This window comes from Choloepus didactylus, chromosome 5 (genome assembly GCF_015220235.1).
Source record: "Choloepus didactylus isolate mChoDid1 chromosome 5, mChoDid1.pri, whole genome shotgun sequence".
In the NCBI taxonomy this organism is placed as follows: domain Eukaryota; kingdom Metazoa; phylum Chordata; class Mammalia; order Pilosa; family Megalonychidae; genus Choloepus; species Choloepus didactylus.
Genome location: NC_051311.1, coordinates 85,537,196 through 85,555,824, shown reverse-complemented (window position 1 = coordinate 85,555,824; position 18,629 = coordinate 85,537,196). Strand labels below are relative to the sequence as shown.

The 18,629-nt window shown below is 36.6% G+C and overlaps 1 pseudogene; it reads right to left on the bottom strand.

Annotated features, from left to right (window-relative positions):
* Positions 1-3,808: 3,808 nt before the first annotated feature.
* LOC119535367 lies at positions 3,809-18,629 on the bottom strand (annotated as a pseudogene).

Here is an 18,629-nt window from a genome sequence, read left to right as displayed (position 1 = left end):
TAGGCATATATGCACAACTATGTGATGATACTGTGAGTCAGTGATTATGTACTTTGGATGGCTTGTGTGGTGTTTGAATGTATCTTGATAAATTGAAAAAAAAAGAGTAACATAATTTTAACTTGTACCATAAAAATGTTATTTCTGGAAGAATATAAAGTAGATTTGAGCAAAATATGAAGACCTTTTTTTTGGAAATGAAAACCTACAAACTTATATTTGCTTATTTAACTCTGGAATAAAAAGCTCTTAGACATGATATGTGCGTGGTGTTCCTGCTTCATACATTGATTGTAAACTTTAACATGGCAACAACGATATTTGAGAGCTAACTATGTGATCCATGTGTGGTCATTAGTATTGACTGGATTCCACATAATTTGTAAGGCCTAGCAGAGTATACTTATCTTCTTTAAGTTAATCTAGGTCCTCAAAATTTAACAGGGCATATGCATATTCATGAATTTTTTAAACAAGAGTTTACATACCAGCCAATCAAATCCACTACTGACCAACTGAATGACTCTCAGGGAAGTCTAAAATACATACAAACACAAATCTGCTCAAACCATGGTTACAGAATCCTAGCTTTCTAGGGACAATATTTTGGGTTCCTTATGGCCATCAAGTCACTGAAACTACTCTTCTATTCAGTTTCAGAAATCTAAGCATGGAGCTTGGAGAAACCTCTAACTTTTTTTCTATACTTAAACCAACCTACAGTTATAAAAACTGTTACCATATTTTCAAAATTAAAGAATTTTTGTATACTTTGCTTTTCTCCAAATAAAGTTTTGGAATGGTACATTAAAATTCCTTCTCCAAAAGAAATCTTCAATCTTCTGGTTCAAAGGTTTGGACTACAACTGCTGCTCAATTATAACCAGCTCTGAACAATAGCATATTAAATGGCATCACACAATGTTATAGAGATACATAGTATAGTTGCCTAAAAGTGAGCAAATTTGGTTCTGTAACTAATTATCTTCATAACCACCTATATTTTCAGTTCCTGGGTCTTCTCATGTTTCATCTCAAAGTCCTATTCAAATCTAGAATATTGTTATTCATGATATAGGAAGCTATGAGAGAGAAAAAGCAAAAGGTTAATTTTTTTTTTTAGCAGAAGTTTATTGGGAAAGATTCAGAGCATCTCCTGAATCAAATGAATATAAGGGAACTCTTGGATTCTGCTGGTTCTAGTGGAGTGAACTGGTTCTGGAATTCTCCCTTTATAAGCTGGGTGAGCAAATATTGTTAGCATATAGGGTGAGACTAGAATATAGTTGATCTGGGGAAGAGTTTGCCCTCCAAGATCACCAGAGAAATGGTTGATATTAATGGTGCATGAATGTGCTTTGTATCCCTGATTCCTATGAAGCCACAAATGATTCATGTGTGAATTGAGTCTTCCTTGATTCCACGGTAGGGAGAGTGCAGTGAGACCAAAAACCAGGGAAGTTTCTTCCAGATGCCTCTGCAGAGTGTTTACCTTTAGCACAGCCCTTGAGGGAAGAAACCACTTTGCCTTCCACCATTTGTGGGTCTACCACCACTGAACATACTCCAACAATAAGTCCTAAACCTCAGAGAAAAGGCAAAGGAGAGTAACAACCCAAATAATTGGAAGCTATCAGTCAGAGGGAGGAGATGAGTGGACACAAACAGAATTCATGCCCACACAGAGATCAGAGCTACTGAAAGAGAAAGACCACAACGAATAATAACAATAACACAAATAATATCACTTGAAATACAAGATCATCTACACAACAGCAAAACAAACAGAAAACAAACAACAAACAAAAAACATGATATCTCAGCTACAGAGTTCATTGGCAAATTGAAGGAGAGAATGTTGACACAATTGTTTTGCACTAGGATGATCAAGCATAATACATAACAAAAACACAATAGAAAGATAAGAATATGGAACTCATGATGGGAAAGATAAGAATCTTGAAGGATAACTCTGGAAGTACTATTGAGCAAAACAATAGTCCTTCACAAAAGAGAAGTGACAGTTGGAGAAGAGAAAATAAACAATAGAAAAAAATGTTTTTCAAAGGAGGCCAGATTATGGATTAATTGCTTTCACTGGATACTAGGATGGAATGATAAGCTAAAAAGAATCTAGAAATATTCTGGTTAAATACATGAGCTCTACAAATGAAAAGGAAATCTCGTAAACTTCCAGATGGAAAGGAAAAGTTACCTTTACAGGGTCAGAAAGAAATCACAGTTGTATTGGACTTCTCATTTCAAGATTGGAAGCCAGAAGACAATGGGAAATGACCTACAGACTACAGAAAAGAAAGAACTTTAAGCTGGAGTTGCAGTGCCCAAGCTGGATACTATTTAATCTCCTGTGAGGAGATGCAGTAACTCAGAGGAAACTTAACACATGTTCCCGTTTGAGGAAAATACCCAAGAAAATGTATCAAGAAGCAAATAGATCATAACAGGTTTTTCTCTCTCTCTCTACACCCCTCTGCCCACACACACATACATCACATACACAATTTTATACACATAATTAAATATGAACTGATAAGGAAGGATAAACATAGATTATTTGGCAATGTAAATATTGGTGCTTAATTAGGATTCTTGGAGCAGAAGTGGCATAATGTAAACATGTCAGCAAAATTGCAGGAGTTGGGATTGGCAAGAAAAGGGAGAGAACTAAAAACATACAGTAGTTCTCACTGGTGAAGGAAATAGAGAATATATGAGGAAAGGAGGTGAAAAAGTAAAGCTATTTTAAAATTCTTGTCTTTTGGAGTGAGCCACTTAAAGATGTGGAACAAGGATTCTTAATGAAAACAGTGAATCTTGGTAGGAGAAATATTTTGAATATTACTTTTAAACATTTATAAAGAAATATGTGCTAGACTATAATGGCAATAAAGGGAAGGTAATCATTCATGGCATCAAAAAATGGGGCAGAACTTCCAAATTAATAAGTAATGAATAGAAACTCCATCAAATCTACAAAATTTAGAAAATGAAGAAAGAATGATATAAAATATGTAATAAGAATAAATTAAGATGATCTTAAAGATCATATATGTTACATGCAAATGAAATGAGATTAAATTTTTTTTAAATGAAGCGATTTTTGTAAAAAATGCATTTTAACCAAAATAAAAACAATTGTGAAAATAAAGCATGGGTAAAGAAATATCAGAAAAACACAAACAGTAGGAAAATATGTATGGCCATATTATGTCAAAGAGGGATCAAAACACTATGTATGATAGAGGGAAAATATATAAGGGAAAAAAGACCCAATTTTTGATAAAGATATAATGAAAGCAGTATGCACCAAAAAACAGCAACTAAATATGTGAAGATAATCTCTTAGAAGAGCATGGAGAAAGTGATTAAAAATAAAGCACAATTATAATGATTGATTTCATGTTACTGTCAGAACAGGAGTGTTTTAATAGGAAAAAAAGAAAGACTTGGATGAATAGAATTGTACACGCATTCTTATTAAATTTGATTAGTGTACTCTATCATTATTACAAGATTTTTATTGCCATATAAAAAGAGAGACACAGGGAGAACTTTACATTCATCAAATAAAGGATATATTTGTTTTGAATGCCTATCAAAGAATTATAAAAATTAGTCACACACTTGAGCATGAAGATACATTTAAAAAGGACTTTTGATATTTTACATTTTCTGTAAAATTATAAATGAAATATTGACAAAAATCTTAACTTCTTGAATATTAATATTTATATGAAAGGGGAAATGAAGGGAAAATTTAAAACGACATAGAGTAAAGAGAATATAATTAGACCTATAAGACAGGATGAAAGCTATATTTAGAGAAAAATTTATAAGCTTTGAAGAAAGAAGAAAAATAAAGGCTTTAGGTACTAATCATAAAGAAATTATGAAAAAGTGTAAGGAAAGAAACTACCAAATAGAAGTTAATAAGAATAATATATAAAATTAATGAAATCTAAAACCAAAAGGCATAGCGGAAAAAGCAAATTCATCCCATATCTGAATTTTGTTTTTGAGATGTTGATTATGTATGACAAATTACAGGATAACAATATTAGCACATTCACTTTTAATTGTGATTTTTCTTTTTTCCTCCAAGAAAATGTAGTGTGAATAAAAAGGACTGCACTCATTTCAAAGAAAGTTAATCTGTAGTAAGGTATTTTTTCTCCAAGAAGTTGTATATGGGACCTCTTTTGTACCCCTAACTCACATCCCCTTAACCCACCTTTCCTCCAGCCATTCCTGAGACAAGCCACTCTAAGCAAGTGGAACCTGCCATTACATCACCACAGCATCATCCTGCACCTCTCTCTCTCTCTCTCTCTCTCTCTCTCTCTCTCTCTTTTAATTTTGTCTTTTATTGGGAATATAGGGCAACATTACAATGTAAGATCAGTAAATGACAAACTTGGTCATATTGTGTTGACAACAAACATGGCCTGAATTCTGGGAATAAGTGGTTTTCCAGTTCAGGGAGTAGGTGAGTGAACACTTGCAGGATCTTCTCCAAATAACAGAAGCATATTACTCAGTTACCCACCAAAGGATTTTGGCTCCTAATGGCTAGAAGGAGTGCCTGTTCTGGTAAAGCATCAATTTCTTTATCACAGAAAATTAGAATATCCAAATTTTCAAACTAATTGTAGGTAGAAGAGGGAATAGTCCAGACTGACTTATAAATCGATTTGGATGACTACTAAAGTGTTCTTCATTCACGAAATGACAAAATCTTCAGAGTGACTGTTGGAGCAAGAAGACTTTCATGTGCTCCCAGTTATTACTTAGTGCATAGGAGCTGATGGATTACCTGTGCTACTACCCAAAAATTACTGGTACATTTATACAACATACCTGTCATGGTTTTGCTGCTATTATGTTGAGGCTATCTTCTGCACCTTGTGTTTTCTCAGCGATGACACCAAATGCACCATAGAGCAAAGCCAAGAGAACCTAGAGTATTAGCCCAAAGTGCCCCTTGCCTGGTCATCATCTACAAAATCCATATGTTTCTTGGTTTGGACCAGGCCATGTTTGGGGTTTCTTTTTCTTTTTTTTTTAAGCAATTTTATTGTAATATATTCACACACCAAACAAATCCATCCAAAGTATACAATCATTGGTTCACAGAATAATCACAGAGTTGTGCATTTATCACCACAATCAATTTTAGAACGTTGTTATTACTTAAAACAAAGAAAAAAAAAAACACACAACCCATACCCCTTATCACCCCCTATTATTGACCTTTAGCTTTGGTGTGGTACATTTGTTACTGTTGATGAAAGAATATTAAAATATTACTGTTAGCTATAGCCCATAGTTTGCATTTGGTGCACTTCTTCCAATGTACTACTCTTATTAACTTTTTGTTTTAGTGATGTACATTTGTTCTAGTTCATGAAAGAACATTTTTATATTTGGACTATTAATCATAGTCATAGTCCGCCATAGGGTTCACTCTATATAAAGTCCCATGTTTTATCATCTAGCTTTCCTCCTAATGACATGTACAACCCAAACTTCCCCTTTCAACCACAATCACACACATATTTCTGTGCTGTCAATTACACTCACCATAATATGCTACCGTCACCTCTATCCATTCCCAAACATTTGAATTCTAATGGAGTTAAAAATTTTCAACTTCTTCACATGTTAAGCATCCACTCCCATTCCCTACTCTCATTTTATCTCCTGGTAACCTATATTCTAGCTTTTAACTCTATGGGTTTACCTATAATTAGTTCACACTAGTGAGATCATACAATATTTGTCCTTTCGTGTCTGAGTTATTTCACCCAAGATTCATCCATGGTGTCTCATGCTTCAGGACTTCATTTCTTCTTTCTGCTGAATAATATTGCATTGTATGTATATAACACATTTTGTTTATCCATTCATTGGTTGATGGACACTTGAGTTTCCATCTTTTGGCAATTATGAATAATGTCCCTATGAACATCGGTATAAAAATGTCTGTTCACATCCCTGCTTTCAGTTCTTCTGAGTATGTACCTAGTAGTGGGATTGCAGGGTCATATGGCAGTTCTATACTTAGCTTCCTGAGGAACTGCCAAACTGTCTTCCACAGTGGCTGCACCATTTTACATTCCCACCAACAGTGAATGTGTTCCTATTTCTCCACATCCTCTAGAGCACTTGTAGCTTCTGTTTGTTTATTAGTGGTCATTCTAGTAGGTGTGAAATATTATCTCTTTATTGTTTTGATTTGCATTTCCCTGAAGGCTAGTAATGTCATGCTTTTTAGCCATTTGTATTTCCTCATTGGAAGAATGTTTATTGAAGACTGTTGCCTTTTTTTTTAGTTGGGTTGTTTGTCTTTTTGTAATTGAGTTGTAGGATTTCTTTATGTATTCTGGATATTAAACCTTTATTAGATGTGTGGTTTCAGATATTTTCTGCCATTGAGTATGCTGCTTTTCGCCTTTTTGACAAAGTTCTTTGATGCCCAAAAGTACTCAATTTTGAGGAAGTCTTGTTTATCTATTTTTTCTTTCATTGCTTGTGCTTTGTTTATCAAGTCTAAGAAACCTCTGCCTACAACAAGATCTTGAAGATGCTTCTCTATATTTTCTTCTAGGAGTTTTATGGTCTTGTCTCTTGTATTTAGGTCTTTGATCCTTTTTGTATAAGGTGTGAGATAGGGGTCCCCTTTCATTCTTTTGGCTATTGTTACAGTTTGCTAAAGCTGTCGAAATGCAATGTACCGGAAATGGGTTGGCTTTTTTAAAGGGGATTTATTAGGTTACAAATTTACAGTTCTAAGTCCATGAAAGTGTCCAAATTAAGGCATCAATAAGAGGTTACCTTCACTGAAGAAAGTCCAGTGGAGCACAGAACAGCTCTATTAGCTGGGAAAGCATGTGGCTGGCATCTGTTGGTCCTTTGCTCCTGGGTTATGGTTTCAAAATGGCTTTCTCCAAAATGTCTCTGGGCTTCTGTTTCTCTTAGCTTCTCTCTCTCAGCTCCTGTGCATTCTTACTTGTTCTCCCAGGGCATTTCTCTCTAAGCACCTGGGGGTCCTCTCTTAGCTTCTCTGGGGCAAACTCTGGGCTTCATCGCTTAGTTTAGCATCTCCAAACATCTTTCTGTCTGCATCTCCAAGCATCTAGGTCTATGTCAGCTCTGAACTCTCTCTTTCTCCCTGAGCTCTTTTAAGGACTCCAGTAAACGAATTAAGACCCACTTGAATGGGTAGGGTCACATCTCCATGGAAACAACATAATCAAAACGTCCCACCCACAATAGATCTGCCCCCATAAGATTGGATTAAAAGAACATAGTCTTTTATGGGGTACATAACAGATGCAAACCAGTACATATATGGATATCCAGTTCTCTGAGCACCATTTGTTGAAGAGACTGTTCTGTCTCAGTTGAGTGGACTTGGCAGTCTTGTGAAAAATCAATTGACCATAGATGTGAGGGTCTACTTCTGAACTCTCATTTTGGTTTTCTTCAATCCTATTGGTAGACTGTTTGTTGCCCCAAATACAGCCTCTGTCATGGAACAACCTCCAGTAATAAAAAAGTCCAGTTCAAATCTGCCCTGGGTTTTATTAGTTCCAGTAGGTAAAATGAACTCATGTGTATCCTGCATGTGACATCCAGGATCCATATTTAAGTGAGGCACAGGGTTCATACCAGTTAAGGGGATGCCGGCTAAAACCACCTGGGAGTAGTAGCCTGCTCTACCCACTCAGAAAAAGCTGGCTAAGCCCTCTGTGGTTTTGTTGCCTGTCTGACTCCCCCACCCCCCAAGCTCTCCATTCTGTTACAGCTCCCTGCCTTATCTGCTTCCTGCTGCTGCATCAGGCCAAGTTTACTGCTCAGCCTTTGCTCCTCAGCAACCGTAGGGAGACTCCTTGTTACCACTGCTTCCTTCACCTGTTGACTTTCCCAGCAACACTGCTTGCTAAGCATCTGTGTCATGCATCTCTTGATTTCTGCTCAGGAGTTCTCTGTTGCCACTTGGTGGGTTGCCCACAAGAACCTACCCAAACTTACTGGCACATACATAATCCTGGAAGGGTGAAGGGATTAATATCTCATGAAGCAAACCATGAGAAATATGGTATAGGAGGTGGGTAGATACTCTCTTTTCATGGGTGGATAATTGTGAGGAGGGGTCTACCAAGTTCCTCAGATGGTCTCTAGCAGGATTGGGTCCCAGTTATCCACAGTGATGGGCAGCTTGCCTACTCACCCTTGAATTGGTCTTTATTCATCCATTGTTTCACTCTTCCCAGACCCAATCTCCTTTTCTTAGAATTATTTCCCCAATCAACCATCTTTGTATTTTTACAGAACTTAGACTAAGACAAGGTGTATATACATCTCTTATTTACAGAATTAATAAATCCTCCTGTTCATTTAACATAGAAAAGTAAACTAACATAGATGTCTCTTCTGCTACAAACAATTAGGAATTCTGGGGGGTGGGGAACTACAATAAAATATAGCTAAAAGTATTCTAAAACCCTTCTGGACTAAAAAAATAAAATGAAGGGAATCTTTGGTAAAGATAATAAGGAAAAAAGAGCCAGAAAATTAAGCCTAGGAACTCCTGGTCCACTGACCCAGTGTGGGAACCACCTAAATATAGATATTAATGACCAGGTGTACTGGTTTGAATTTATTATGTCCCCTACAAAAGCCATGTTCTTTAATTCAATCTTGTAGGGGCAGACTTAATAGTCTTTTTTTTTTTTTAATTCAGTTTTATTGAGATATATTCACATATCATACAATCATCTGTGGTGTACAATCAGCTGCTCACAGTAGCATCATAAAATTGTGCACTCATCACCCCAATCTATTTTTTTAACATTTTCCTTGTACAAGAAAAAATAAAAGGAAGAATAAAAAATAAAAGTAAAAAGGAACATCCAAATCACCCCCAACCCTATTTTTCATTTAGTTTTTGTCCCCATTTTTCTACTTATCCATCCATACACTGGATAATGGGAGTGTGATCCATAAGGCTTTCACAATCACATTGTCACCCCTTGTAAGCTGCATTGCTATACAAGCATCTTCAAGAGCCAAGGCTACTGGGTTGCAGTTTGATAGTTTCAGGTATTTACTTCTAGCTATTTCAATGCATTAAAACCTAAAAAGGGTTATCTATATAGTGTGTAAGAATGCCCACCAGAGTGACCTCTTGACTCCATTTGGAATCTCTCAGCAACTGAAACTTTATTTTGTTTCATTTCACATCCCCCTTTTGGTCAAGAAGATGTTGTCAGATCCATAATGTCACATCCAGATTCATCCTCGGTAGTCATTCCTGCATTGCCAGGGAGATTTACACCCCTGGGAGTCAGATACCACATATTGGGGAGGAGAGTGAGTCCACCTGCTGTGTTGACTTCTCTAGAGAGAGAGGGCCACATCTGAGTGACAAAGAAGTACACAGGGGGAGACTCTTAGGCACAATTATAAGCAGGTTTAGTCTCTTCTTTGCAGTAACAAGCTTCATAAGGGCAAGTTCCGAGATAGAGGTTTCAGCATACCAGACAGCCAATTCTCAATGTTTGTGAGAACATCAGCAACAATCCAGGTGAGGAAGCCCAACACCTCCGCATTTTCCTCCAGCTCCTCAGGGGGGTGCCCACATATATATTTTTATTCTCTGCCCAAATTACTTTGGGATGTGTCACTGTTTCACACTAACCTATACAAACCTACCAGGTCTCAATTCCTATTCAAAATTCCATGTAATTATGGTATTTGAACAAACTACATGAGTTAAATTGTTTAGGAAATATAGATCTTGTACCAAAAACATCTCTTTCCTTGGTCTCACATGGAATTTGAAGTTTTAAAACACAGTCAGTATCGTCCTTTACCCTTTGGCCTGATTTGCCCTAGTCCTAACCACATCTGCTTCATTCATATCTCCAATTGAAGTCTGGACTCTTTTTCAGCTTTTTTTAACAGTTGCTATATGCACTAGTACTGACATCCATATCTGCTGAGTTCTAGCTCTGAATTTCAGGTGTCACACAGATACCCAAAGTTCCAGGGATTGATCAGGTTATGCACAAAGGGACCAGCATCTCAGAATCTGGAGATAGCCCTTACAATTCAGGAATAGATGTGACTGCTGTAAGAGCTTGCAATCTAGGGGCCATTGCAATAAGCATTCCCCTGATAAGCTATGCTCTAAGATTCAATTCTGAGTCTTGTAGTTAGTCCATATTGGTGAGGCATTATAGTGTTTGCCGTTGTTTCTGGCATACTTCACTCAAAATGCTGTCTGCAGGACCCATTCACCTTGTTGGGAGTCTCACAGCTTCACTCCTTCTCCCAGTTGCTCAATATTCCATTGTATGCACACACAGCAGTTCACCATTCTGTTCCTCAGTCAGTGCATCCTTAGGCCACCTCCACCCATTGCAAATCATGCATACTCTCTCCATAAACACCAGTGTGCAAATGTCCATTCATGTCCCATCATACATGATCCTCCAAGTAAATGCCCCCTAATAAGGTTGCAGGACTTTATGGCACCCACATACTTAGCTTCTTGTGGAACCACCCACTGTCTTTCAGAAAGGCTACACCATTCTGCCTCCTAACCAACAGTAAATACGTACATCCATCTCTCCATGTTTTCTCCAGCACTTTATCCCTGTTTATATTTTTCTATATGTGAATATAGAGCTATATTCACATACCATATAATTATCCACAGTGTACAATCAGTTGTTCCTGGTATCATCATATAGTTGTGCATTTATCACCACAGTCAGCACTTGAACATATTGATTACTATGAAAAAAAGGTTTTTTTTAACAAATAATAAAAAAGATAATAAAAAGAAAAATAAAAATACAATACAATATAATAGTAGGGTCAGACAACACCACCACTACCGAGAATCCCATATCCCTCCTTTTTATCCCCCCTCATATACATTTAGCTTTGGTATATTGCCTTTGTTACATTTAATGGAAGCATATTACAATGTTACTGTTGACCATAGACTCCAGTTTGCTTTGAATATATTTTTTCACCAAAACCAGACCCTTTCCAACATTTTGCATGGTTGACATTCATTTGTTCTCCCACATGCAAGAACAGTTTTATATTTGTACATTTAGTCACAATCATTGAACACTCCAGTTTTTGCTAAGTTAAACAATCCCAGTCTTTATCATCTATCTTTACCTCAGGTGTCATATATGCCCCTAGCCCACCTCTTTCAGCTTTATTCATCGACATCTTTGTTCAGTGTACTTACAATATTGTGCTACCATCACATGGTATTATGCTATCTATTTCTGGATCTATACAGTCAATCCTGTTGAACATTCTGTAGTCCTTCAGCATCAAATGCTGAATGTCTAACCTCTTTTTATCTCCTGATAGCCTGTGTCATCAGCTTTTAACTCTCAAAGTTTGCTCATTAATGTTAATTCATAATAGTGAGACCATACAGTATTTGTCCTTATGTTTCTGACTACCTCACTCAACATAATGTCCTCAAGGTTCATCCACATCATTATATGTTACATGTCTTTGTTCTGTCTTACAGCTGTGTAATATTCCATTGTGTGTATATACCACTGTTTGTTTATCCACTCATCCGTTGATGGACATTTGGGCTACTTCCATCTTTTGGCTATAGTGAATAATGCCATGATAAACATCAGTTTACAAATGTCCATTCGTGTCTTAACTTTCAGTTCCTCTGAGTATGTACCTAGTAATGGAATAGCTGGGTCATATGGCAAATGTATACTTAGCTTCCTGGGGAACCACTGCACTGTGTTCCAGAGTGCTTGCACTATTCTACATTCCCACCAACAGTGAATAAGTGTGTCTTTTTCTGCACATCCTCTCTAGCACTTGTAATTTTCTGGTTTTTGGCTAATGGCCATTCTGATAGGTGTGAGATGATATCTCATTGTGGTGTTGATTTGCATTTCCCTAAATAGCCAGTGAAGTTGAGCATGTTTTCCTATGTTTTTGAGCCATTTGTATTTCCTCTTCAGAATAGTATCTATCCATGCCTTTTGCCCATTTTTTAATTGGGTTGTTTGTCTTTCTGTTGTTGAGTTGTAGGATCATTTTATATATTTGGGATAGTAAACCCTTATCTGATATGTGGTTTCCAAATATTGTCTCACATTGTGTAGGCTGCCTTTTTACCTTTCTGACAAAATCCTTTGATGTACAAAAGTGTTTAATTTTGAGGAGAACCTATTTGTCTATTTGTTCTTTGGTAGCTCATGCTTTGGGTGGAAGGTCTAGGAAACCACATCCTATCACAATAGCTTTAAGGTATTGCCCTACATTTTCTTCTAAGAGTCTTGTGTTCTTAGCGCTAATGTTTAGGTCTTTGATCCATTTTGAGTTAATTTTTGTATAAGGTGTGAGATAGGAGTCCTCTTTCATTATTTTGGTAATGGATATCCAGTTCTCCAAACACCATTTATTGAAGAGGCTGCTCTATCCCAGTTGCTTTGACTTGACTGTCTTATCAAAGATCAATTGTCTGTAGAAGTAAGGGTCTATTTCTGAACACTCAGTTTATTTCCATTGGTCAACATATCTATCCTTATGCAAGTACCTTGCTGTTTTGTGCACTGTAGCTTTGTAATATGCTTCAAAGTCCCACTTCGTTCCTCTTTCTCAAGATATTTTTGGCTATTTGGGGTAACTTGCCCTTCCAAATAAGTTTGGTTATTGGTTTTTCTCTTTCTGCAAAGTAAGTTGTTGGGATTTTAATTGGTATTACATTGAATCTATAAATCAGTTTAGGAAGAATTGACATCTTAATTATATTTAGTCTTCCAATCCATGAACATAGTATGTTCTTCCATTTTATTTAAAATTCTTTTTTTGGTCCTGTTTGATTTCTTTTAGCAGTTTCGTGTAGTTTTCTTTGTATAGGTCTCTTGTGGCCTTCATTAAGTTTATTCCTAAATACTTGATTCTTTTGGTTGCTATTATAAATGGAATTTTTTTTATTTCTTCCTCTTGTTGGACATTACTTGTGTATGAAAACCCTACACATTTTGCGTGTTGATCTTGGAGCCTGCCACTTTGCTGTATTCATTGATTAGCTCTAATAGCTTCGGTGTAGATTTTTCTGGATTTTCTATATATAGAATCATGTAATCTGCCAGCAGTGAAAGTTTTACTTCTTCCTCTCCAATTTGTACGCCTTTGAGTTCTTTTTCTTCCCTAATTGCTCTAGCTAGAACTTGCAGCACAATGTTGATTACCAATGGTGACAGTGGGCATCCCTGTCTTGTTCCTGATATTAGAGGGAAAGCTTTCAGTCTTTCTCCATTGAGTATGATGTTAGCTGTGGGTTTTTCATGTATTGCCTTTATCATATTGAGAAAGTTCCCTTCTATTCCCATCCTTTGAAGTGTTTTCATCAAGAAAGGAAGTTGAATTTTGTCAAATGCCTTTTCTTCATCAATCGAGATGATCATGTGGTTCTTCTGATTTGATTTATTGATGTGGTGTATCACATTAATTGATTTTCTTGTGTTGAACCAACGTTGCATACTTGGAATAAATCCCACCTGGTTGTGGTGTATAATTCTTTTAATATGCTGCTGGATTTGATTTGTGAGTATTTTGTTGAGGATTTTTGCATCTATATTCATTAAAGAGATTGGTCTATAATTTTCTTTTTTTTGTAGTATCTTTGTCTGATTTTTGTATTAGGGTTAATAGTCTTTTGATTAAGTTAGAGCCTTTTGATTGAGTGTTTCCATGGCAAAGTAACTCACCCAATTGTGGGTGACACCTTCAATTAAATTGTTTACGTGGATGTGCGGCCCCGCCCATTCACGGTGGGTCATGATTAGTTCCTGGAGTACTTAAGAGAGCTCAAGAGCCAACACAGATGCTTGGAGATGCTGGGAGATGCAGACAGAAGGACATTTGGATATGCCAATCTAAGAGATGAAGCCCAGAGTTTGCCCCAGAGAAGCTCAGAGAGCACTCCCATACACTTAAAGAGAAACACCCCAGAAGAACCAAGAGAGAGCTGAAAGAAGCTAAGAGAGACAGAAGCCCAAAGACATTTTGGAGAAAGCCATTTTTAAACCAGTACTCAGGAAGAGAGTACCAGCAGACACCAGCCATGTGCCTTCCCAGCCGTCGGCCATCCTTGAGTAAAGGTTTCTCTTTTTGATGCCTTAGTTTGGATACTTTTATGGCCTTAGAACTGTAAATTTGTAACTTAATAAATCCCCTTTATAAAAGCCAATCCTTTGCTGGTATTTTGCTTAACAGCAGCATTAGCAAACAGGAACACACCACAATTGTTGACATGTCACTCTTCACCCTAATCCTTTTCAATAGTGTTGCTAAAAGACTTTAAATGATCTTGAATGTGATAATTTATGAATGGGTTTGAAATGGTGTCTCATTATTATTTTAGTTTTACTTCCCTGACTACTAGAAAGGGTGAGCATCTTTTCCTATTTATTGACTTTTCTTGTTGTCTCTTTAGTAAGGTGATTGTTTGCTATTCTTTCTACTTTTGCCTGTGTTTGAAAATTTCTATAATAAAAAGCTTAAAAAATAAAAATTTTTATATTAATATTCATTTATAGTACATTTTTAATAATAAGAGAAACCTTTTGGCCATATTTCTAATATCAAATAAATCTGCTTATATGACTACAAATAGAACATAAGGATAAGAAAAGTAATAAAGAAAAAATGTTTAATTTTCACTTAATCTGAGTATTTTATGGGAAAGAATTCTTGTATATTTATAATATATAATGAAAATGGAGAATTTTTGTAATCTGAATGTTATTAATATGCATCTTAATTTTGTCAAACAGAAAATACTGTCATCATTAAACACCCTAATGAAGGAATAACTTAGTAATTTATTTCCCCTTGAAGGGAAATAAGTTACTAAGTGTTTACTAAATATTTTTGAAGCATAGGGAAGTAAATATTCACATCTTTTATATTAAAATAATCATGACTTTGCCATTTTTAATAATCTTCTAAGATTTTAGTTTTTTAATTCTATAGAGCAGAAAATCCATAACAGAAATGACAGGTCAGTACTTGCAGATGTTAAGAATATGTTTAATAAAGAGCGTTATTCAAATAACTAAATTATTTCACATTTATAGACATATACTTGTGGTAATACAACAATGTTACAATCTCAAATTTCATTTTATTAATTATAACTTGGTGAAGATTTCAGCAAGGCATATAATGTCCATTAACACATTTCAAATATGTATATGTTAATTTAGTGAAAACAGAAAAATTTCAAACTGATTGTTCGAAATTCATTGTTTGGATCCATTGATGGAGTCCTTTTTAAATATTCACCACCTGCTCAAATTTTTGTAGACCAAGCGTTAGCAGTTTCCCTTTTGGAAATAGAATACAATGGAATTTCCCCACCATGCAGAAAACACTGCAAGCAGGCTACAAAAGTTAACTAGAGAAATGCTTAGTTTATTTCTGGTAGAGCCCAAAACCAGAAAAATTGTCTGAAGTTAATCAAAACCTTCAAACAAACAACTGTTCTTAGTAGAGTCCCCAGAAGGCATTTATATAGCTAAAGGAAAAGAAGCTAAATTATAGCAAATATTAAATTGAAAAGAGGTGAAAATTGCAAATTATTTGGCATATCAGTTTCTAACACAAAGTAACATCTAATTTCCTTTTATTTACTGCAGCAAAAGTGATTTCTTTAATCTTCTTAAGTCTCCCTTAAGAACATTAAGCTTGAGTTAGAAGAGCACTGCTCAGTCTCTCAAGCAGTTAGTAGCATTATGAGTCTGGGTAATTCACTCAAACTCTTTTAGCTTCAGTTTTATCCCCTTTCAGCATCAGTTTTATTTTCTATTTTAAGATAGAACAATCATAATAATATTTGTCCTTCTTTCCTTAGGGTTATTGTGAGATCTAACAATTATTTGCATTGTAGATCTAAGGGCTATGTCAATAGTGTTATCAGTTCAGAACTACATCCTACAATTCTAATGAGGGAGGATCGGATTGGGCGTTTGGGATGAAGGAGTCGGGAGAATACGAAAGAAACCAATCCTGTCTATGAAGGTGGGAGAATGATACTACCACGTTCAGGACCATATAGTCAGTGAAGTAATGTTCCTCTTCTCCACACAGTTGTTGGGTTGTGGCCCCTCAAGTACTGTAAGGAAAAAGAATTCTGGCACAAAGAAATTCTTATTCTTGAATGCTCTTCTGCTTCAGGGAAATGGGGCCAAAAGATGTTTCTTCAGACAAGTCAATTATGACTCTGATTTTACCATATTTGCTTTCTGATGCCATCACTTCTAGCTTGTATGAATGTGAACAAATTAATTTACTCTTTAAGCTTCAATTTCTTTCTAGAGATAGGAATAACTAAGTTGAAAGAATAGACCACAAAAGGTTGCAATCGTTAAGTGATTTTATTTTCTTCCCACTTGCCTTCAAACCTCCCTGGTGGATTGGTTATTGGTCTCTCTTAGCATGAACTCTCAGAGAAGTCCCATGGCTTTTTCAGTCACTCTTGGATTTTAAGAAATAAAATAAAATACGTCCACTAGGCACTTCTTGTTAAAAGAAAAGCTTCATTTCATTAAAACACTGGTGCAGTTAACAATCAGATTTCCTTCATTTGATGTTACTACACTTCCCCTCCCACACCTGAGTACTTTGCAGGGTAGAGACCAGCAACAGGGAAGGGGGATGTGGTCAGCTTCTTGACTTCTCTTACCTCTGTTAGCTTCCTATTCTCCTACCCCCAAATCACCCCACTCATTAGTTTGCCTCTGCCAGGAGTGGGTGGGTCAAGGGAGAGAAGAGAGATGTGAGGCAGGAAATTTCTACTTGTGGAATGGCGTTTGTGCTCTCTAGACCTGGCAAATATTGAAAGATGACTCTTGCCTTGGACATTTTTGGTTTCTCAGAGATTCTCCCACCATGAACCTCCCCATGATGCTGGTAATCCATCTTTACTGGCTGGTCACTTCAGATTCCCCCTAGTCCTTTGTGATATTCTTCTACTAGCCCTTTCTTTCTTCCCTTCATGGCTTATAACAAGCTGACATACTTGTTTCATTGTTTATTATCTATCTTCTCTCAATAGGATACCAGTTTTTAGAAGGCAGGGATTACCTATGTTATTCATTACTACCTCTCCAGTGCCTTGCATAGTGCCTTGCACAAGTAGATGCTCGGTAAATATCTGTTGAAGGAATGAGTGAATAAGGAAGAGCCCTTATTTTAAAGTCCTGTTGTCTTTTTGTAGTGTTATTTGGCTCCCATCAAAATATGTCCAACTGGTTTCCCTGAGATACTAATGTTTGTCAAGAAGTAATGCAGCCACTTCCCAAATCAGTCCTCTTTACTCTTGGAGCACAAACTCTTACACTGAGACCTTTTCAGGTATCAGTCTGACATCTATCTCAATATCTTATAAGTAACAAAATCAAGTTCTTTGAGTCTTGAAGTACCCTCTCACTGGCTTAAAATGAGGAGTAAATTTTCCTCTCCTTTCCCACATGGATGCCACAGCTCTTTACAAGCTCTCTCCAAAAAAATAATCTCTCTGAAAATCCTCTCTCCTTCTCTCTCTCTCTCTCTCTCTCTCTCTCTCTGCCTTTAACCTCTGAAATATTATTAACATAGATGTTGAAGTAAGATTTGCAAAACAGAATCTGCAGATCCATCCTTTGCCAGTCTTGTGTAGGTGGCCAAGCACCTTGCTTCAGACCAATTACTTGCTCTCTGCCACTGGGGACCCAGCCAAATTGGAGAAAGGAGGAGTCACATTTGGAATCCTTTTATATCTACTTTGAAAGCTCTTATAAATGTACAATGAGATAAAGTAAATCAATCATGTAACAAAATGCTTGGCATAAAACAAATGCTTATTTCTTCCTCTATTCTCTTCCTTGAACTCACTTCTTATTGTTCTTACTAAAATAATAGAATATTAGGCCATAATTACATTTCCTTGGCAATTCTTAAGCATAGAGAAAAAGAAAAAGAGTTAATAAATTCCTTTAAAAATCTGAAGAAGGAAAAAGCAAGGTGTGCCGGTTTGAATGTATTTTTTTTCCCCAAAAAGCCATTATCTTTGATGTAGTCTTGTATGGGCAGAGGTACTTAGTGTTTATTAGATTGTAATTCTTTGATTGAGCATTTCCATGGAGATGAGACCCACCCAACTGTAGGTGATAACTCTGATTGGATCATTTCCATGGACGCGTGGCCCCGCCCATTCAGCGTGGACCTTGATTAGTTTACGAGAGCACTATATAAGCTCAGACAGAAGGAGCAAGCTTGCTACAGCCAAGAGGGACACTTTGAAGAATGCACAGAAGTGGAGAGAGTAGCTGCAGATGAGAGACAGTTTGAAGATGGCCGTTGAAAGCAGACTCTTGTTCCAGAGAAGCTAAGAGAGGACAAATGCCCCAAGAGCAACTGAGATTGACATTTTGAAGAGGAGCTGCAGCCTAGAGAGGAACATCCTGGGAGAAAGCCATTTTGAAACCAGAACTCTGGAGCAGACGCCAGCCACGCACCTTCCCGGCTAACAAAGGTTTTCCAGACGCCAT